Below are 23,126 nucleotides of genomic sequence, written 5' to 3'. Positions count from 1 at the left end.
CTGCACTGGTCATGATCTCTATAGCACTGATGGGTACACCCTCAAAGCATTATGTCAGCAGCTGAGTGCTGCATGGAATGAAGTATCACTCATTTGTGCTTCTTAATCCATTCATACCATCTAGAGATCTCCCCTGCCTGTTCAAACCAGATTTGGAAAAGTATTTTAAAGATTCCCTGTGTGACAGCCAGAGAGCAATGATGAGGTCTTGGCCCACTATTTCTTTGGGATTTGGCTGTATATGGTCTGATGGCAATTTGTTTTCCTCCACTAAACCCAACTGAAACAAGGTACAAAGCTGTGAAGCAGTGTAGAGATGTCCTGAATTTACAGTCCTTTGAATTCTGCTCAGAGCTTTCCACTAACCTCAAAGAGCTTTGGCCCTCACATTGACCCATAAAAGCCTCAGCTCTTCTCCACTTCCTTTCTCTGTCAGTTGTGATTTCCTTAATTTTCTAGGTGCCTAATATTTGCATACCACCTTCTATATGGGGCTGCATTTGAAAACCAAAATACAGAAATTAAAGTGCATTTGCCCTTTGCACTGTTGTGCAGTTTTCTAGAGTGAAATGTAGGCCTTATCTTAGTCATCATTATGAAGGAATGCTGTTTGCAAAAGTGGATTTGGTTACACACTTGATTCCAGAGGCTTGATATTCGGACTTTGAAGCTGTGTGTTGTATGAGGGGATTGTTTTCTCTTTGGGGTTTGTTTGTTTGGTATTGGATTTTTTTGTCTGGTTGGTTGTTCTTTATTCAAAAGGGAAACAAGTAGACTTTCATAAAATACAAATTGTTTTTAAGTTTTGGTGTGCTGCCTGCAAGTGTTTATAACTTGTCTATTTGTCTTAACCAGTGGAGGTCAAAATTATTTTCCATGTTAATTAGATCTATTGGATCTGATATGTTAATGAGAGTGCTTCATTTTAATCAGCAAAGAGAGGGCTCTTTAACCTACCCAATGCAGGTGTAGCCTTCCCCAAACTAAATGTAACAAATCTGGCAATTATAAAATCACAGCCACTCATCCCAGGGCCCTGGAGATGCAGGATGCTGACTTTCTCTGTGGGCTCTCACTTGTGGTAATAGAACATTGGAATCCTACAGAGTAATTATCACTAAATTATAATTGTAATAATGGATGTTAAATCATTCCAGCAACACCAATGCCTTGAATATAATCACCTAAAAAGGATGTAGAGTTATTTTTGCTTCGGCCCAGTGGAAATGTTCAAAATACCCCCATGATTTTTGAAACAGTTACATGCAGTTTTTGGTACTTTCCAGAACACTGCTGATTAACCCAATCATAACCAGAAGTTTATTATTTTGTGTGCTTTTGGAATACGACTCTCTGTCTCTGCTTTTAGGTCATTTGCTGCTAGATGATGGGGATTTTTTTGAGTACGTTTTTGGAAGTAAATTGCCAGTGTTATGACAGCTGCTCTGAAATGTGTTGTGACAAAAATAGCCACGCACGATTATTTTTTAATACATTTTCCAGTTATTGGGGAATAGCCACTGCAGCAGTTTCTTTGGAGCCTGTACATTTCACATACTCACATGCATCTCTGACATTTTGGTATATCTGTGTTAATAGACATTAGTCCTTCTCTGTCTTCCACTGTGGATATTTAAACTCTGTGGACCTAAGACAAAACAGTACCCTTGGGGCCGAGCTGTGGCAAGTTCTGTACTCAGTTCAGTAGCTCAACAGTTCCCAGTAGGTCAGCTTGGTGTACCTGCTGTCCCAACCCGATCCACCTCTGGGGCAGCCAGCTGTGCCTGGCCAAGCTCAGCTGTCACCAGCCCAGCCCATCTACAGCTGGTTCTCCTGCTGCTCACACTGTTGTTCTGTGAGAGTCAGGGATTATCAAGATGCAGTGATGACTCTGGGGCTGGCACGCTGCCTGAAAACTAGGGGTTTGCACTCAACAGTCCATCGGGATACAAAATAAACACTAATCTCAAAGGCTCCCATCAGAGCAGAATTCTCTCCCAACCTTTCAGACTGCTGATACATTAGTCAAGAAAGCATCACAGAAAAGGTTCTCCTGATCATTTTAAAATGAGACATCATTTACTAAAAGGAGGAGGAGACAATGGAGATTATATTAAGCCGCTCAAGATGCAGAGAGGTCCTTCACACCTAGAGGTCTGATTCCCTATTGTCTTAGACTTCAGTTGCTTACTGCCATCACTGCTAGCTTCTGTTACTTCTAGTTTATACTAGTGTGAGCCTAAGGGAGCCAGAGAAATGGAACATTGTTACCAAGGGCAGAAACCCCTTCAACAGATGGGAAAATGATCCCACTTGGCAAGAGGCAACATTTGGTACTTAAAAAAAGGAAAAAGCTTTTGGATTTGAGCCACCAAATCCAGTCTCCAGTCTTGGGCTGTGCAGAGTAATTCCCAGAGCTCAAAAATGTAATGTGCTGCTGTGGATCATCCATTAAACTGTCTATTGAATGAGGTATAATGCTAAACAGGCTGAGAGGACTCTATCCTTCAGATTAATGCAACTCCAACTCAAAAAACCTTCAGAAATGTTTTTTTGAAGGCAGGGCAACTTGGTGCTAAATAAGTTTGTTTGCTGTGAGAGCCAAGACGTTAAAGCACTACAAGCCCAAAAGAATATGGCTATTTCTAGGAGCTGAATCACGACACAAGTATGCAACAAAATGGAAACAGAGTAAACACTAGGAAACAAAGAAAACTGCATGAACTTCTACCTCTATAATAAAACCTTAGCAACAATATACAAAGCCTTTAGAAACTGCCACATATTCTTGCTTTGAGGTCAATTTTTATAGAGGCATTTTAATACAGTCAGTGGCCCTCTAAGATGCCTGCTCTGTAACTCCTGTTACAATAGTGGGAAATCTGTTAATTTCAGCTGCTGTCTGCATGAAAATTTAAGCAACCCCCAAATACGTCTCTAATGCCATCACAGCCTGAAACATCATACACACAGTATCAGAGAAAAGCATCCTAAATATATTTACAGAACCACAGAATCACAGAAGTAGTGCTCTCAGGATCACCAAGTCCAACTGTCAACTCTACAAGGTTCACCTGTAAACCATATCCCCAAGCACCACATCCCAAACACTTTTAAATGCATCCAGAGTTGATGACTCCACCACCTCCCTGGGCAGCCCATTCCAATGCCTGACCACTCTTTCTGTGAAAGTGTTTCCTATTGTCCAGTCTAAACCAACTCAGTTGCAGCTTGAGGCCATTCCCTCTTGTTCTATCACTAATTATCTGTGAAAAGAGACCAGCAGCAGCCTCTCCACAACATCCATTCAGGTAGCTGTAGACAGCCCTGAGATCTCCCCTCAGCCTCCTCTTTTTCAAACTAAACAGCCCCAGCTTCCTAAGATTTATCCTCCAGGCCCTTCACCTGCTTCGTTGCCCATCTCTGCACTCACTTCAGCACCTCCACATCTCTTGTACTGAGTTGCCCAAAACTGCAGCCAGCTGGGGGTTGGTCTCTTCTCCCAGACAACCAGCAATAGAACAAGGGGATGCACTCTCAAGTTGTACTGGGGGAAGTATAGGCTGGATGTTAGGAGGAAGTTCTTCCCAGAGAGAGTGATTGGCATTGGAATGAGCTGCCCAGGGAGGTGGTGGAGTCACCATCCCTGGAGGTGTTCAAGAAAAGACTGGATGAGACACTTAGTGCTGTGGTCTAGTTGACTGGATAGGGCTGGGTGATAGGTTGGACTGGATGATCTTGGAGGTCTCTTCCAACATGGTTGATTCTATGAACACAATACTTGAGGTGTGGTCTCACTCCATACCTGCTCCTGCTGGACACAACATTTCTAATACAAGTCAGGACACCTGGGCACACTGCTTGCTCATATTGAGTTGCCTGTCTGTTACAATCCCGAGGTACCTTTCAGCTAGACAGCCTTCCAGCCACACTTCCCCAAGCCTGTAGCATTGCTCGGGGTTGTTGTGGCCCAAGTGCAGCACCTGGCATCTGTCCTTATTAAAGCTCATTCCATTAACACTGGCCCATGGATCCAATCTATCCAAGTCCCTCTACAGAGTCTCCTCACCCCTGTGCAGACCAACAGTCCCAAGTAACTTGGTGTCATCTGCAAAATTACTGAAGACACACTCTATGTCTTCATCAAGATCATTAATAATTGTCGTCTTGTTGGGAACAAGCGAATATGGAAGTCAGCTTGCTTCAAACTAGCACAATAATCATCAATAAGTTACTTACAAAATGTAATGTAACCCAAGCTTCTTGAACTATGAGGCAGTGAGATTTTTTTTTTTACCATCTTAGCATATTGAATAGAATATTTTTCCTGTAAAGAATGTGAACCCACTGTTCTGGACTGGAAGAAAATACCATCATTAACATGGTTACCCTCATGCCTACATTTATAGGTGCCATAGGTAAAAAAATCATAACAACATTTGTGACACAGAACTACCAATTAAGAGCTGCTTTGCTCTATTATTTGCAGTGTTCATGCCCCCAAATAAAAAATGTCTTCATTATTGACTCATTTTAAATTTAAGTTGTAGAGTTATTCATTTGTAGATGAACACTCCAAAATAATTTTGTACTTACTCTTAAGTGTTACAGTCTGTAGGCAGGGAGCAGAGAGTGAAAGGAAGAAGGAAGCAGAATACACAGAACTCTTCATATGAAATATTTGCAAAAACTCAGTTATATACTTCTTGGTCCACAGCCATAATTTGTGACCTCTTAATAGCACAGGCTTACTCCTCTATGGTTCTGCTGAAGTTAATTATTCAATCTCTTAGTGTTTTAGTAGTGCCTAAAGCAGGAGGGACACTGGAACATGTACCATAAAGACTTGGTCTAAAACTCTGTAGTGGACTATATAACTATCATTAATTAGCATATTATTTCATGGTTATGCTTTGAAGTGAAAAAGGTGTGCCTCAAGGACTGTTAATTCAACTTTTTTCTTGTTTAATTCAACTTTTTTCTTGTTGATGTTTTAGAGAGATGGCCAGAAATGGGCATATGCAGTTTCTTCCTCAGTTTCTTTGTACCTCATGAGTCTTATTCTATTTTAGTAGAGCCTGAAGTATCTGGATGTTCAATGCTTGTAAAACATTGAAATTGAGTGTACAGTAAGTGAGAGTCCTGGTCTCAGATTCCTCCCTTGAAAAACAAAGTTGTTCTTTTTGGATGATACTAAGCATTGAGACAAAAATTAGAACTTTGTACCTTTGCCCTAGTTGAAGCAAATAGCAACAAGGCAACCTGAACCAAACATGGACATGAGCAGCCTCAACCCCCAGTGGAGATTCACATTAAGGTCATCTGTCAAAAAAGCAACAGTGAAAGACATGTGCAAACTGTTTCTTGTGACATATGCCCTTTTCTGGCACTGAAAGTAGAGTCCTCATCAGACTGTGGGACAACTCAGTTTAAATTGCAGCTAAAATAGATACATTGAATTTAAAGTGATAGGTCAAAACCAGAAAGAAATGTTTATGATTTGTAGGTTTAACACAGAGAAGGGTCAAAACAAAGATTCTAAAGCAGCATGTGGAATCACTTACCAAAGAAGACTCAGTAGTTAGTTTGAAATGGCAAGGACTATCTCTCAGCTTTCTGAATCCTAAAGGTGATTCTGCTGCTCTATTCCTCTCTGGTGAAGCCTCGCCTGGAATACTGTGTCAAGCTCTGGTGTCCTCAGCACAAGAAAGACATGGACCTGTTGGAGGAGGGTCATGAAGATGATCAAAGGACTGGAACACTGAAATTCAGCCTGGAGAAGAGAAGGCTTGGCAGAGACCTTACTGCAGCCTCTAAACGTACAAAGGGACCCATGAGAAAGATGGAAATGGTGTTTTTAGCAAGGCCTGTTGCCACAGGACAGGAGGTGATGGCTTTAAACTAAAAGAAAGGAGATTTAGACTAGATAGGAGGAAACAACCTTTTATGCTGAGGGTGATGAAACACCAGAATACATTGCCCAGAGAGGTGGTAGAAGCCCCATTCCTGGAAACATTAGAGATCAGGTTGGATAGGGATTCTAAGCCACCTGATCTAGTTAGAGATGGCCCTGCTCCCTGTAGGGCATTTGGAGCAGGTGACTCTTAAAGGTCCTTTCTAACCCAGAGCACGCTATGATTTTATGATTCAGTGATTCTATCTCACACTGTTATCAGATACAGAACTTCCCCAGGCCTGTAAGAGACACTGTGAAAAAAAAATCTAGCTTTTGTACTGGTTTGAGATTCTTCTTTTTTTTCTTTTCTGTAAAATTACAATGATACAAACATTAATACTGACATTTCCTAGCTGCTCCTAAATATCACATTATGAGAAACAGATCCCCAGGAGTCTAACCAAGGAAGACTGAGGGAGTTTTTACTTCCTCCAGGAAAAGTTTGAATAATGAAATATTTTATTATGTCTATAGAGACATTCTTTTCATAATGCTCTCTCTTAAGAATCTTCCTCACTAAGAATCCAGGACTTCAAATTATTTAAACATCATGAAACTAATCTTCAAATCTGTAGCTCACTGGGTTCAGGCTGGCTGTGCTGTATGAAACTTTTTAGTAGCTCTCCAAACAAAACAATTACCTTCTGTCAGTCAGAGCTATTCAACACTGAAGAAAATAAGTCTGATTCATGAAAATAGGTGTCTACTGCCAGTTTAAGCCTCAATGTCAAAAACATCACAGTGCAACAGCTTAGGCAGCTGACATGACATTACCTGAATATACCCAAGGTCTCATCCCTATTGAAGATCCCTGAAGGAGATGATTATCCACAATGTGTCTGCAACTGCACGAGATTGTGAATGGATGCCTTTCTGGGGAGGGTTTGGTCTGTCAATTAAAAATGCCTTCAAAAGACTTGATGTTCACCTGTGTGAAGCTGCTGGGCCTCCATCAGAAGACACTGTAGGAGAAATACTTAGTGTCCTCCAGCCCATCTTAACATCAATGGCCGATGCTGATGGTTTGAAGGGGCATTGTAGCCAGGTGGAGGGTAGCCTCTTCTCCCAGACAACCAGCAATAGAACAAGGGGACACAGTCTCAAGTTGTGCCAGGGTAGGTATAGGCTGGATGTTAGGAGGAAGTTCTTCACAGAGAGAGTGATTGGCATTGGAATGGGCTGCCCAGGGAGGTGGTGGAGGCACCGTCCCTGGGGGTCTTCAAGAAAAGACTGGATGAGGCACTTAGTGCCATGGTCTAGTTGATTGGACAGGGCTGGGTGCTAGGTTGGACTGGATGATCTTGGAGGTCTCTTCCAACCTGGTTGATTCTGTGATTCTATGAACTAGCCTAATGCTAGCTATACCTAGAAGTAAGGGCTTGCAGAGCTGTATGGACAAGGGTTTTCAGTAACATACTGGCAACAAACAGCTGGACATAGTAACATCTTACACTAACACAGCTGTCATCAAATTGAACACCTGTCCACTGGCTAAATATTCAGCTACCCAATAAATGGAACAAAACAGATATGTTTTGGATGACTTTTGTTACATGTGCAAATCCCAGTGAAGCCTGAGAAGTGTGTACCAACCAAATTTTCGATATACAGTAAACACACAGAAATGCACTGATGTGTGTGTCTGCATCTAAAAAAAGTGATTTAGCTAAATAAAAGTGACTGCATGCTTTGCTGAATATTTTAAGACTCTCTTTGAACTGATCACCCACACAGGTGCACACATACACACGCAAACATATATATACTTGAGTTGAATTCCTCTTTGTGCTACTGAATCTACATTAACTGTATGACATTTGGCTGCTTTTGTTCCATTCTGCTTGCTTGTGAAATATTCCACAGATGGATTTAATAATAAATAATTCTAAAGTGAATTTTCAAAGTAAGTTTTAAGCATTTATTTATTATTAATAGTAGCACTTGTCAATTAGATTTCTGTCATCAGAGCAACCTGTACACATCAGCCCTCACAATATCATTGTGAAATGGTTGTTTATGGCAGACTTGGACAAAACTTCCTTCTGCAATACAGGAAATGCATGGGTTTGCACTGCTGTATAGAAGCAGCCACTTGTCATAGTAAAGGGGCATCCTTCTCCCATCACTATGACTATTCCTATGCTGTAAAGGTGTTGCTTCTTTCTCTGCTGTGATGGCAGTAGGACCATAGTAAAGACATTCTCTGTCCTTCAGCCTCTAATATACCAAATGCAGAGCGGTTGAAGTATTCTTAGCCTTTCTGATGAAATCATGCCTCTGGAACAGGCTCCCCAAAGAGGTTGTGGAGTCTCCTTCTCTGGAGACTTTCAAGGCCTGTCTGGATGCATTCCTCTGTGATCTGAGCTAGATTGTGTGGTTCTGCTCTAGCAGGGGGGTTGGACTCGATGATCTCCTTGGGTCCTTTCCAACCCCTAACATCCTGAGATCCTGTGACCACCTCAATGTGCCAGAAGGGCCAGTGGCATTCTGGGGTGTATTAAAAGGGGTGTGGTTAGTATGTGGAGAGAGGTTCTCTTGCCCCTCTAGTCTGCCCTGGTGGGGGCTTCTGGAGTACTGTGTCCACTTCTGAGCCCCCCAGTTTAAGAGGGACATAGAACTGCTTGAGAGAGTCCAGCGCAGAGTCACAAAGATGATGAAGGGAATGAAACATCTCCCTTATGAGGAGAGACTGAGGGAGCTGGGGCTCTCTACCCTGGAGGAGAATGAGGGGTGACCTCATTCATGGTTTTAAGTATGTAAAGGGTGAATGCCAGGAGGATGGAGCCAGGCTCTGCTCGGTGATGCCCACGGACAGGACAAGGGGCAATGAGTGGAAGCTGAGGCACAGGAAAACCAGCCAATTAAGCATTTTTACCACCACAGAACAATATTTTTTCCCACAGCAAATTCATCCACTGCCTAATCTTGTTTCCCTCTTTTGCACTTGAATATTATTGAGTAACCACAGGGACAGAAGAATCTTTGAGTACCAGCCCAAGTTGTTTGAAAGATTTCTTGGTTCCCCAAGTATTAATTCCGCAGCATTTACTATAAATAAAAATATTTATAAGCTCGGTGGTGGGAGACATCTGGGTGGAGTGAAATTGATAGGGGGAACAGAACTCTGACTCAGCTATAGCTAGAGTGAAAAGCTTACCCAGAAAATACAAATGATAACCATGAACAGAAACTGTGCTCTTGAGATTCATTCCATGAGTATGATATGCAAGGAAATAGTATCAGCAATGCCAACTGGCAGCAAAACAGAAAAACAAGCATCAGCAGGGTATTGGAAACTGATCTGGGAGAAAAATGCTATTTGCAGGTGAGATATATTAGGTGAGATCTGTCCTGTGACTGCAGCTCTGTTATGCAGGGAAAAGGCTTGAGTAGCAAAAAGAGCCTCTGAAAGCCCCAGATACAACTAAAGGAGGATTTCCTCTGGCAACTGTAAGGAAGGCTTTTGTTTGTCCCTCTAAAAGTCACCAGTGACCCCCATCGGAGTTGGGGGCTGCAGAGCCAAACCGTGTGAGTTTCAGTCACACTGAGCAAGGCTGCCACCAGCAGAGCACACAAGACCTCAGGGCTATGCATATTCTGCAAAAATCTGAAGGCTGGCTCCATGCTTGCAGCAGCCTGTACTAGAGATGGGGCAGAAATGGGCTCAAACTGCCTTTTCTTCTCCCTTCCATAGGGGTAGGAGGTCTATGCCCTTTGGCAGGTGACCCAGGCTGTGACCTCTTATCTTTTCTTACCGACACTGAGACCCACTGAGAGTTTTGCCTTTAAATTTAAATTTAAAGACAGGCACATTTTAAGAGAAGATGTGATAATAGTAAAGTCAGAAGTGCACCTGGGGAAATGCATGTGCATACATGCTCTGCTACCCTGCAGGAGCACCGTAGTGCCCACCACACATCTCCTTGCATCCCCATAAGAAGCCAAGCATAAGGAACTCAGGCCTCACGGCACAGCTTCTTCCACGTGTGGAGTGCTTCAGCCATCGTTGGGACAGTCCAGCCTCACGTGTTTCAGAGGCCACAGAAAGAAAAGGATCAATTTATCCCCTACCTTAAAATCTCATATTTTAAGACTTTATGTTAAGTGACTTCCTGTGACCATAAAACAAAGCCTAAATGGAAAAAAGAGAAGGAGAAATAAAAGGATATTCTTATCACAGAATCACAGAAATATTTGGGTTGCAAGGGACTTCCAAAGGCCAACTAGTCCAAATCCCCTGCAGTGAGCAGGGACATCCTCCATTAGTTCAGGTCACTCAGAGCCTTGTCAAGTGTCACCTTGAAGACCTCCAGGGATGGGGTCTCAACTACCTCCCTGGGCAAGCTGTTCCAGCATTCCACCATCTTCACAGTGCAGAACCTGTTCCTAACATCCAATCTAAATCTGCCCTCTCTAATTTCAAACCATCAGCCTTCACCCAATGACTACAGGCCTTTGGAAACAGTCTCTGTCTGGCCTCCTTGTAGGCCCCTTCAGGTAGTAGAAGGCCACAAGTAGATCTCAGTCTTCTCATCTGAACACCCCCAGCTCCTTCAGCCTGTCCTGGTAGCAGAGGTGTTCCAGTCACCTGATCATCTTTGTGGCCCTCCTCTGGACCTGCTCCATCAGGTCCATGTCCTTTCTGTGTTGAGGGCTCCACAGTTGGACACAGTACTCCAGGTGAGGTCTTATCAGAGCAGAGCAAAGTGACAGAATCACCTCTCTGGATCTGCTGGCAACACATCTTTTGATGGTCTTCTTATGAAAAAATTAGTAGGCACATAAGCCTAAATGGGCACATGGGAAGATGTCATAAGCATTTTTTTGTTGTGACAAACTGCCTTAGCAGTAAGAGCATCAGAGAAGAGGCTGTCAGTGGCTAAAAAGGAAAAATCCCCAAAAATGCCACAGTATTCAAGGAAGTGTTCAGGGATGAGTCAGCTGTTAATTAGGTAGCTTCAAATGGAAGACACCATTTATAGAAAGCCCTGATTCTTAAAAAAAAAAATATCCCATGCACTCCATCTGGCATAATGACAGACTAGTGAAAGATAGATGAGAGAGAAAGAAACGAGGCAAAAGTTTAATGGAGGCCAGGGAAAGTCTTTCACTCCTTATCAGCTTCTCATTAACATCTGTCGCCCCATCAGTTTGCAGCTTATCTGTCTCCTTTTGGCTGGTGGGATGACTCACTTACTCTTTCCCCCCAAAAAGCAGAGGATGACAAATAAAATGTTTACCTTCATGGCCATGATAGTCACTCCCCCAGTGTCACAGGGACAGAGCAGAGAATCAGATGGGCAGCTTTGTGATGTCACCATAAATCTGAAACGAAAGGAAGCAGGAAGAACAATTTTGCACCTCTTGATTTCACATTTAATGCTGCTAGTGTGATCTTGAAATTCCAAATGACTGGGTTAGGGAAACAAAGTCCCCTAAAATATATCTGCTTTGATGGGTTCTTGCATTCTCTTGGCTTGTATCTAATTTATTTTCTCCCCATGCAATTTGTAGGGCAGACTCTTGCAAGTATTTCCCAAAAACTCTTAAATTTCTACAATTACTGAGTTAGTGTCTCAGACAAAGACCTATAGGGATGAAATAAAAATAGTGAAGGGTTCAAGATGACATCATATTTTATGAACACAAGACGTGACCACAAATAACCTACAATAACCTTCAAAATTAGTTTTTTCCTGACTTCATAAAACAATATTTTATTTGGCAGGTCCTCATTGGCAAGCACTTTGAACAGTTCTATTTGTTTTCTGTAACCAGGAAGACACAACCAATGTTTTCACATAGGTTTCCTCAGTACTGTGGTTTTGCCATTTTCTGCCTCTTTATTACTGCCTGCTGCTGTTGAATGTTTTAGTTTGGGATGTTTATTAAGAACAAGGATATGAATTAAAAAACCCCAAACGTTGCTTATGGCAGCACTGGTTTCTCCCACTGTAATATTACTGTATCAGAAACACAGAAATAGATCATGGTATCTAAAATGATCTGATTGCTTTAAGTCTAAAGTTATGTAATAGCATACAGCTGGCTACATGTATATTATGAGAAACTAAAGGAAATCAGCCCATATGTCCTTTGATGCATTCACCAAGGCCAGGATTTAGAAATCCACCATAGCTTGTAACACCATATGAGAAGAAAGAGGCTTAGCCAGTCACTGAACAAAATAACAAAATAAAATCTAAGTGTTCTAGTTAAAGTAAATGAGAAATGAACATCACAGAGTGCAATAAATGCTCCTGGGTTTTTAACAGATTTTACCTGGGATGAGTTGGTGTTTCATTTCACCAGCACCAGTTGTCCTGGTTGTGAGAGCCACAGCTTGAGGGGTCTACTTTTCACAGCATCACCTGTAACTAAATGGGATTGCTTTCTGTATTTGACCCTGCTCAGCTTTTTGATGTTTTGAGTTGTGCTGCTGTGGAAAAAAAAAGACAAAAAGATTATTTTCCCATCGCATGCAGAGGAGTAGTAAAGCTGTTCCCAATGCCTTAAATATGTAATTTTGAGGTTTAAAAAAAAATCTTAAAGAAAAATCTTTGTAAGATTTTAATTCAGTATATTCTGAACTAAGAAACAAATTTAATCTGCAGTCCAATTTGCACCATTTGGCAAACCTCATCCCCCTCAGAATGTTTTTTATGTTTGAGTAGCAGCCATGCAATTAAGAAGAGCTTCTCAGCTTCTGTACACAGTTTGGATTTCCTAGTACTCCCTCCTCCTTCTATGCAGTATGAAGCTTGAGTGAATAAGGAAAGTTCCAATAATTAAACTTGCTCTATTGACCTAACCAAAATTAACTGGCTATGCAACAATGTAGCTGTCCATGTAAAAACAGGAAGTCAGATTTCCCTAAGTAACCCTTATTCACCATGAGAAAAACAGCTGGTGCTCTCCCTTTACATGCAAGTGTGTGGGGCATGGATAAAAGATGTATACTTCTGATATCCTCTCCTTTTAAAGGGTGTGTTTTTTTTTCCAGTGGAAGTTTTCCAACACTCAGTTCCTGAGAGGTAGGGCCCCAAGACAGTCTGGTCAAAATAGTTAGAATGGTATCTTTGAAAGGAGAAGTCTGTGAAAACGAACAAAGAAGCCACATTAGTATAACATGAATAATCCTCCCTGACCTCCAAAGAGAAAAATAATAAAGGATTTATTACAGGCCTTTTCTTTTTTTTCCCTCCCTAAGAAAGAGTAATAAGAAAAATCCTCCTTAGAACAACAATAAGCACTGTCTGAGAATCGGGGCCTTTGTGTCACTGTTTTTCAGTAGTTACGCTACATTTCTCCCAGTGCACTGCTGGGATTTTTGACTTTTTATTTTGCTACGCATGCTCGCACATCTGCTCCACATGTGTGATCAGCAACTGGATTTTCTGAGCTGAACGTCCTGTTAAATGGACAGAGTGGGCAGATCATTCCTTAGAGAGCAGAGAATCTGCCTCTGGTGGATTGCCGCCAAATGCAATGGTGTAATAAAGAAAAGAAAGCTGCTCGTTCGGATTGCTCTGAAATGAACTGTGTCCTCTCCTAAAATACCATCTGGTTGGGATCCCTGGAGGCACAGCCCAGCACACCTAGGTCTGGCAGGCTGTGTGTTTGATGGTTGTAAATGTCTCTGCGTAGGTCGGCTGGGGGAAGGCAGGATCATTAAGAATTAGAAGAGATGAAACAACTGTACTCTCATTGCCTTTCACACACCTGGCCCAAACTACACAGGAGGGTTGCAGAGGTGACTGTCTTTTCTCTGCCTGAAGCTGACAGGTAATCTTTACAATAGCTGTCTCAGGTTTCCACTTGCTATCTATTCTCTAAAAGCTTTCTTTGTACCTGGTTTAAACCAGAAGCAGTCTGGACTGATGGCCTCTCTTCAGATTTGGCCCACAGCGCATTAATCAGGAGGTTTGTAGTAAACGGTGTAAAAGAGACTGAACCGAGCCTTATGGTGTGTGTGCAAGGAAATCCAGCTTCCAAAAATCAAACCACACCAGGGACTGATAACAGATGTACAAGGTATGAGGACAAATTAACAGATGCTTCCCAGTTTGGGCCATTATCACCAATGAAACCTAACTCATATGGTCTATAGGTCACACTAGGTGGTGCAGATGAATTTGGTTCTTTCCTGATGCTGGCAAAATTAAGATTGTGACTGCACAATGCTGGATCTGTCCTGAATGCAAGTTGAATTTTTGAGGTTCTATGAGTGCTGCTAAAAGGATCCCTCTGAGAGTTTAGCAGTTAGTTCTGGAATCAAACACATAGTATCACACTGGTTCAATCCATCTCTGTAATGGATGTCCTGAAAAGCAGGAAACATGACAGTTCCATTATGAACAAATCCAATATTTCATTTTAATTTCTTCTCAGTCTGCATCTATCCTGGTGAATTGAGCAAGGCCTGGGAACATTCCTGGGCACTGGATTATGATCTTCTATGGTGTTAAACGGTTAGCCAAGTCCATAGCACAGTCAAGGCTGCTGCCAACTACCCTTTAAAACACTCCCAGGCACAAAGCAGAAACAGGGGATTTCCAGAACCATTCCCAATAGGCAATTTGCAAGTAGCCGCCCCGTTATGAAGGTTAAATGTTTACTAGAGCTGAGCTGGCTGCTCTGTGCTAGTTGGCCTTGGTTCCTGGGAACACTCTGGGAACATCTCAGCTGCCCATCCATAGCCCTGGACAACTCTCACCAACGAGATTTATTTTAAACAGGGGCAGAGTCTACCACTTTTGGAGGTAAAGGGTTTTTTTTCCTCTGCCTAGGGAGATCATTTTATTTGTAAACAAGCCCAACTTATAAAAGTCTAGAGTTCGTTTCAGGGCTTCCCTCTTCAGCAGCCACTTGACAGGGTTTTGTTTCTGTGATCGCCCTGAAAGCTGTTGGAGCTCTTGCAGTAGTGTTACAGCCTCTAGATTATGCAGTCACACCACCCCACTGAAACCACCCTAAAAATGCTTGGGATTGTTTTGCCTTTATCCAGAGGTGTTTTAAAATAGCTGGCTGTTGGTTATATTGTGAGTTGCTATTGTACTTGTTTACTCATCTGCTTGCAGTTGTGCTGGATTCAGTTCAAGATGATTTTTTAACTAATTTGAAATCATTAATTTGATTATTACTTACCACCCAGTAAAAAAGTAGGGGGGGGGAAAGGATTCTGCCTTTGCAGAACTTTTCAAGAACTCAAATTCAGCTGAGATACAAATGAATTATTATTCTTCAGAATTCTCTCGAGTCACATGTTACCAAAAATATAAGCTAGAAACAATGACAGAGAATGTATCTTAAATAGATTGCTGCTTTGGCTCAAGATGATGTTTTAGCAACCACAAAACTGAGAAAAACATCACTTCCATCAGCAGCTGTGCTAGCTTATTGGCTCTCTGAGCAGGTATTCCATGGAAAGCCTCTTGTTTAACTGGTACGTTCTGGGCTTCTCTGCATGAGGCTGCAACCTGGCAGGAATTTCTGAACTGACTAGCTTCCAGTCCCATGGAGGGCTTGATACGAGCCCAGTGCTTCCAGGTGCCAGGGACAACCTCCAGGGGTGCTGAGCGCAAAGAGCAGGACTAAGGAACAGGACTCAGAGGGCTTCCAGACAACTGGGAGTTAAGCCCCAGTACACAAACCTGTGAAGCCAGTGGCTTTCAACCCCGACTTTCCACTGCTCAGTTTGGTGCTCAGTGTTCTAGAGTCAGTGAACCACCTTTCTTCAATTAGCAGTTTCTGACAGACTGTCCATTAAACAGCTTCCTGATAGAAATTAGTGGGAAAGCCATAGACAGAAAAGAAAGCAGCGAATGGAGATGTTTAACTAACCACTATAATTAATGAGAGGCACTCAAAAAAGCTGAACTCTAAACCCAGGTGAAGGCTTTCCAATTTGGCAGTTGGAGATGGCTAAGGAGAGCAGTTAAATGTTTTCAGCAAGACCTTAGACTAAGTTCAGAATAAGGCAGGATGCATCTAAGGAAATCATAGTTGCAAAATAGCACCATTTAAATTATAGAAATAGTTCTCCCATTGTTTCCAATGCAGATCCTATCTCAATCAATTATTGTGCACAAAAAGATGATTCGGCAAATGAAATGGGACAGAAACATTAAAACAAATGATAAAACATTAAAACAAATGATAAAAAAGTCATTATCTCAGTCATGATGTCAGAGTAAAGATGGGGTAAAGTCATTTAGGTGATGAACTAGGTGACTCGGAGCCCATCATTTGAAATGAACCCATTCTAAAGTTTGGTTAAGTCCATTCAAAGATTTTCAGTATTTTCTGGTTTTCTTTCTGCCTTTCTGAGTCTCCACTAATGCTCAGCCTTCTCCTGTGTTCCTCACAAGCTCAAATCTCTCTGATATGCAGTTGCCTTCTTGGTGACCACTCATGTGAGAGCAGCATGGCTCTTAGCAGAGCCCAGCTGGGCAAACACATTCCCATAGCCTGCACTAAAAGGAGTCTGAAACATGTTTTGCAAACCAATCTTGTTGGAGAGCATGGGGGCAAAGAATGATTTGGAAGTGCACAAGAGAAATACAGTTGGTCTGAACAGAAAGAATACTTATTTGAATTTTTTCTTATCAGCTGAGCAAGACACTTTGTCTTGCATGACAATTGTTTTCCTCTCTGTAAGACAGGAGAACTGAAAACCAGTGATTGTCTGACAAACCCACTAAATTCGAGGCTGATCATATCACCCACCTTGGGAACTTTTCTGCTGTCTTTTGAAGACCTGAAAAGTCTTCCTGCTAACTCAGGTGGGTTTTTAGATTGGGTCCCCCATATAAGTACAGTAGAAAGCACCTAGCCAAGCAAATAAACCTTTACAGAATCAAGCTATTCCATACATACGCTATATTGCATATAATAATTCAGATCCTAGCCATTTTATATGGTCAGATGAATAAATGGAAAGGGATACAGAGGAGGACAGAGTGCAGGGCACAGAGCCCTGCATGATAAACAGGCTGTTTTAATGCACGTGGTCATACAAAGGTAGAGCCTTCCAGAGCTATGCAGTAAGCCATGGTAGCTATCATTTACCCTTCCTGGCATATGGCCTTCTAGATCTCACAAAGCTTAAGACTCAGTAACACAGTACTGTGCTAAACCACACACCTCCCATTTCAGCAATGCTATGACAGCGCTACGGACTGGGGAGAGAAAAGAAACATACTACTGGGGAAAAAATGTTTACCAACTTTATCTGTTCAGTGTTGTCAATACAGGTCTTTGTTACCTCTGCAAGTTGTCCTAAGGTGAAAGATAATAGTCTACCAAGTCTAGAGAGTAAACATGTTGTGTTGGTCCACCCACAAAGCATTGAAGTAAGAAATTGGAGCTTATTCAGCATAGGTCAGGTTTTACTATCTAATTTTCAACATAGTTCACCCATCGTGGCCATTCAGATCCTGGTCTCTTCATGTTTGTTCTCAGCCTTCTGAACCCTTCTGCCTGCTCTTTCATGTTCAACATCTGGCTTAATCAGGCTTAGGTTATCATTACATTTGTGAACATGTCTGATAAAGGTGCCTCTTTTATTACTCACCTGCAGTCTGGTTTTAAGCATTAACATCTTAAGTTTTGATAGGTTTTATTCCAAACTGCGTATCATTTACATGTGTTTCTCCTAGGCATGTAATATAGACACTAAAATGCTAACAAAACACCTATTTGCATCCATACAACATACATTTTATATCTAGGTATGTAAGTGCATTGATATATTTGTACATTTACTTAAGAACCACAATGGAATTGTGTCAACATTAAAGGAGCCCAAAAGCTCAGAGCTCCACATAATTCAGGGCCCCTTCCATATGCAATTGGTAAGTAAGCCACACTATGTGAAGGAGAGCTACATAAGAATGAGAAGAAAATGTTTTCTCTGATATTATAAAGAAAGAAAGGAAAAAAATTAAGGGTGCAGAAAGGAAACAGAAGAGGGAATTTCCAGAGATTTGTGGTCTCCCATGGATTTGTGGGCCATGAGATTTTTCATTTCAAAGAACAGAAAAAGGTAATCAGAGATAGGAGAGAGTCCTGTCATGGAAAAAGCACACATGATGCTCATCAAGGTATGGGGTTGGAGAGGATGGATTTGAGGCTGCCAGTAGTTGCCTATAAAGGAAAGAGGAACTTTACAGCCTGTGTACCAGAAGGGAGTTCGGCCAGTTAGGACACACAACTTGAGGCTGAGACACTACCTAGAAAGGAGAGCAGCTGACTGGGAGTTGCCAGAAGGCTTGCACTGTTCTGAGAAATGTGTGGAATGGTAGCTTGTAGATGAGACTTCAGACTTGTTCCACTTCAGAAGACAAGAGGGCAATGTTTTTACTAGCTGCTACTGAGCTATATAGCTTCTTGGTCTCTTTGTCTCAAGGAGAAATTTGATAAAGTCTCTTGAACTATTTCTCAAAACTTTTGCTCTTGTTATTTTTTTTCACTTGAGAAACTGACTAAAATTCAAGGGATTTGGGCTACTTCAAAGAGAAGAAACTAGTTCAGGAATTAATAAGTCTCTCAATAATTTTGTACATTTACAAGGAATTGATTTACCTTCTTTCATAGAATCAGTGAGCACTGGAAGGGACCACATGGATCATCTAGTTCCAAGCCCCCTGCCATGGGCAGTGACACCATACTAGATCAGGCTGGCCAGAGCCTCACCCAGCCTGGCCTTAAACACTTCCAGGGATGAGGCTTCCACTGCCTCCCTGGGCAACCCCTTCCAGGGTCTCACCACTCTCATACCAAAGAATTTCTTCCTAACACCCTGCCTGAAGAGAAAAACAAGTCATTCACCACACCAATGTCCTTCTAAGTTACCTCCCCACAAGGAATCTCTCCAAGTTTTTTAGGGTTGTGCAACCAGCTTTTTGTTTACTTTCTGCTTCTTTTCCTTCTATACCGTGCAATGGAACACGCTGCAGAGGGATCATAAGTCACAGAAGCCAGGCTAATAGAAAACACAGTCATGTCAGACCTGTGCTGCATGTGAGCTAACAAGATTTGCAGAAGGGAGTGCTTGTAAGTGCAAGCCCAGTATACTATGCAAGCTGTTAAGCTGATTTGTTTGGGGGATATTGCTTACAACCTCCACAAGCCAACACCTTCTATAGTATGGCTGCACCATCTTCTTTTTTTACTTCCAATTATTTCTGTCATATATGCAACCATTACTTTGAACAACACCCTTTTCAGTCTTCCACCCAGACAGCTGAGATGTCTCAGTTAATTTCAGTATGTCCCTATGTTAGCATGGAGACTGGTCCCACTCTGTGAACAATTTGTTTACCTGACTACATGTGGTCAACACTGCCAATTTCAGGGGAGCTTCACTGGACTGTCAGTGACTGAAGAAGTCACAATCTCAGCAGCTGCTTTCTCTTTTTCTATGAATAGTGTGCAAAAAGAGATAGATATTTTGTGCATTGCTTTACTACTACTGTCTGGAGTAACCTTCTGGTCTTTCACGTGGGCATGATGGATTTTAGTTGGACTACCTGGGGTTAAAACTTAGTCATGTTTCTTTTTTAAATGCAACACCTAGCCACATCCTTTGAGTCATTTGGACTGTCAGTCTTCTGTAGAAAACAGCCAATGGGCTGTTATGGAATGGGGCACGGGGAATGTCGGGGGGAGGGGAGGGGGGTGTCACAGGAGCAAATGAGTCTACGGAAAGGTGGTGCCAGAGGCAGTGGCAATTTGAGTGTGTGCTTCTGTCCTGCAGGAGAGGTGCAATCATATTAGCTCACTGTTGAGGCTGTTGGTAAACAGACTTAAGAAATTACATCTCTCATCAAAACAGGAACAGCTCTCCCTAGTTATTACACATTGCACTTGCTTGCTGTCACCTTTCACAAATGTTTATAAAGCACTTGGGGACCTTCCTATGCAAAGTGTTACATGGGAGCCACTGATAATTAAATGTTTTATTATGGACTTAAGTCAACATTAACAGTAACCAGCAGAAAACTCCAATCTGTGTGTTTCAAGGTCAGAATAATTGGAAAGAGCTGACTATCTGGGTAAAACGTGTGAAAGCTGAAAAAAGCCTGTCTGAAGTGATGCGTTCTCACAAACAGGTGCAGAAAGTGAGTCTTTTTCATTTATCAGCACTTGTATTTAATCTGAGAGATCAAGCAAGCTAATAGAGCCAGAACATTTTTTGTGCTATGTTGCACTGAGAGCAGTCAGCTTTTAAACTAAAGTATCTAAAAGAATCTGGTATCTAGATGATATTCCTTGCAAGCAGTCATTAGACAACTTTAACATTCAGCAAAGTAGTTTAATCAACTTATAAAGAGCTTCAAATCTCCTCTGAACTGGGGTGAGGCACTTACCCATGCTTCAAACAAGTGGATGCAACAAACAGTGCAAAAGAACAAAGAGGCCGGTGGCAACTGAGAATAACGCCAAGTGGCCCTATCTTAAACACAGGACCTACAGATTAATGCGTGTGCAGGTGCAGCTCTGAATGCGCCTTTGTGCACAAGCACATACGTGCAGTGTCTGCCAGAGATCACAGGGAGCTGTTGCGTGCAGCTCCCGCAGTATCTGCTCGGCCCTGGCAGCAGTGGAGGGGCTGGTAATGGTTTCCCTGAAATAGGCACCAGGTGCAGCTGCCTTAGCTCTGGACTGTCACAAGGCTACGCTGCACTCACTGGGGAAGTGCCCACACCTGCAAACACCATCCTAAAAACGAAGACAAGAACCAGAGAATGAGTACTTTAGTACTCAGTGACCCTTGTTGGCTTTATCCCTAGCCATTAATATGCAATTGTATGACTTCTAAAATAATAAATCATCCTGAACTAACAACCCATTTCTTCGTGGGACTGGCTGAACAATGCACTCACTTGTCTCACTGCACTTCAAGCTTCACACAGCTACCTGCGAGCCTGGGACTGACTGACGACGTCAGGCAGGGATTTTGGGCTCACATTCCTCTGCTGGTAGTCCACATCCTGAACCTTAGTACGTGCTAGTAGGTAGCCTTTTCTTCCCCCTTCAACGCATTCACTTCATACTATCGTAAACGACTTCACATTAGCTAAGCCCATTAACTAACCTTTATCATGTGCAGCACATCTATCATACCGAAATGGAGCTAAGTGGCTAAGCAGCTCAGTAGCTGGGAACGTGTGCGCTGCACACGGCAGCGCTGGCGGAGAGCTCGCACACCGCACGGCGCCGCCGCCCGCCATTTCTGGTGTTCTACTCCCTCTGCAGGGAGAGCCTGCCCGCGGCACCCGGCCCCGCCGGCGCCCTCCGCTTCCCGCCCGCCCCGCTCTCCGTCCCCTGCGGTCCCCAGCTATGCCCGGGCATGTTAACCGCAGCAGTGTCCCGCTAAAACGGCTGTGAAGGAGTAACACTGTGCATTCATGGCAGGAACAACCTCAGTCCCGCCATCGCTCACCTTCTCTCCTGTTGCTCAGCCTGTCAGAGCTTCCCGCCGCTTCTCTGCGGCTCTCAGGTGCTTCCGAGGGTCCTGTTTTCTTCGTTTCTCCCTTTCGACGTTCCTTAGGGTACTGGCCCCTCCTCCTGCACCGCTGCCCCGGGCACACCGCTGCATCGTACCCTCTCGCTTCTGTTCTGCAGGAAAAGCTGAGGAAGGTGGATGAGCTCTGAGTGTCGGGAGGACAGAGCCAGACTCTTCTCAGTGATGTCCAATGACAGGACAAGGGGCAACCGGTACGAGCTGGAGGAAAGGAGGTTCCAAGGAAACATAAGCAAAACCATTTTTCACTGTGAGGGTGACAGAAGGCTGGAATAGGTTACCCAGAGAGATTGTGCAGTCTCCTTCTCTGGAGACGTTCCAAACCCACATGGATGCCTTCCTGTGTGCCCTGCTCGAAGTGTTTCTGCTCTGGCCGGGGAGAGTTGGACCCAATGACCTTTCAAGGTCCCTTCCAACTCCCTAACGTTCTGTGATTCTGTATGAATTCTGACATTTTCATATCTTTGAGGTAAACCAAAGCCAAGCGGTGGCCTTTGCATTCATAGGTATGAACAGAGAGAAAAGAAGAAAATTGGAAACATCTGCCTATGCATTTTCAGTCAAAATAAAGCACAGCTCAGCACCTAAATGCAGCTGCTTTCAGATGCTTTGCCACCTTTCTCTGTGAGAGCTTACTGACTTGTGGAATTGGCCACTTAATGTTGTGTCTTGCCCATGGAGTCGTCTTCCTGGCCAAACATCTTCTACAAAGGCACCAGCTGTCAGGCTTCCACCCTTCACTTGCACCTTGCTTAGAAGGAACTCTGCACTGTGTTGTGGAAGTCTGTGTCCTTCAGGCACTTGGCCAGAGGACAGCCCTGGGAACAGGGGTGAAGGCCTGAGCTACTCTCATCTGAAGTCAGCCTAGCAGTAAAGAAATGCAAGGCAGTGGCTTTGGAGAACTGATTTAAACTCACCATCTAAAAACCCCAAAATATTGATATTTGATTCCATGGATCATTTCAACGTTGTGGACATTTGTTTTCTTCATTCAGCTGGAAGATTACCAAGGGTTTCCTCCTCCTCATCCTGCCGAACGTTGGCCTTACCCCTGGACAGAGAGCAGGCAGCAGTGAAGGGGGGTGAGGGAACTGTTCCCCACTGAGGGTCCCTCAGGGGAGCATGATCCTGAGGTCAGCCAGCATTCCACAAGGCCAGGCTGTGGCACCTGCCTGCAGAGGCTGAGCCAGGATCAGGATCGAGCTGTGGGTATGATGTATCTGCAGCACAACGCGTGTGAGAATCAAGGCCTGGCCTGCAAGTGGCTGCCAGCCAGACAGTGAAAGCCTACCCCTCAGCTTTCAGGCAGGCAGTCAGCTGGCCTCCAGCATGCCCAGGCCTTCATTTGGGCAGTCACAGTCATGGCCTATCAAGGTTTCCCACTCCCTGACCAGCCTTGTCCCCCAGCACTGAACACACAAGGTGGGAGTGCAGTTTCCTCTATTAAATGCTTTCAAAACCTCACAGTTCTAAACAGTGTATTCATCAGAGTAAGTGACAATCCCAGGTTTGACAAAGAGGGATTTCAGCTCAATTCACGCTCCTGGTGCAAAACATAAACAGGGATTAGCAACCCCAAATCGATTGTGCAAAATCAAATGAGCCAAATGAGAAATATGGCTGGATAATATCAATACACTG

The 23,126-nt window shown here is 43.1% G+C and overlaps 1 protein-coding gene across 2 annotated transcripts in view; it reads right to left on the bottom strand.

The window, feature by feature from the left end:
- Positions 1–12,387, bottom strand: part of MEOX2 (mesenchyme homeobox 2) — a 230,549-nt gene extending 218,162 nt beyond the window's left edge. For both annotated transcript variants that reach the window (XM_064167031.1, XM_064167032.1), the window contains exons 1-3: positions 12,239–12,387; positions 11,197–11,281; positions 5,565–5,719 (exon numbers count right to left, since the gene is read on the bottom strand). The gene's annotated coding sequence lies outside the window, so the exon portion shown is untranslated. The remainder of the gene's footprint in view (positions 1–5,564; positions 5,720–11,196; positions 11,282–12,238) is intronic.
- Positions 12,388–23,126: the final 10,739 nt, after the last annotated feature.

This window comes from Pogoniulus pusillus, chromosome 28, assembly GCF_015220805.1.
Source record: "Pogoniulus pusillus isolate bPogPus1 chromosome 28, bPogPus1.pri, whole genome shotgun sequence".
NCBI lineage: Eukaryota > Metazoa > Chordata > Aves > Piciformes > Lybiidae > Pogoniulus > Pogoniulus pusillus.
This window is presented reverse-complemented; position numbering and strand designations above follow the sequence as displayed.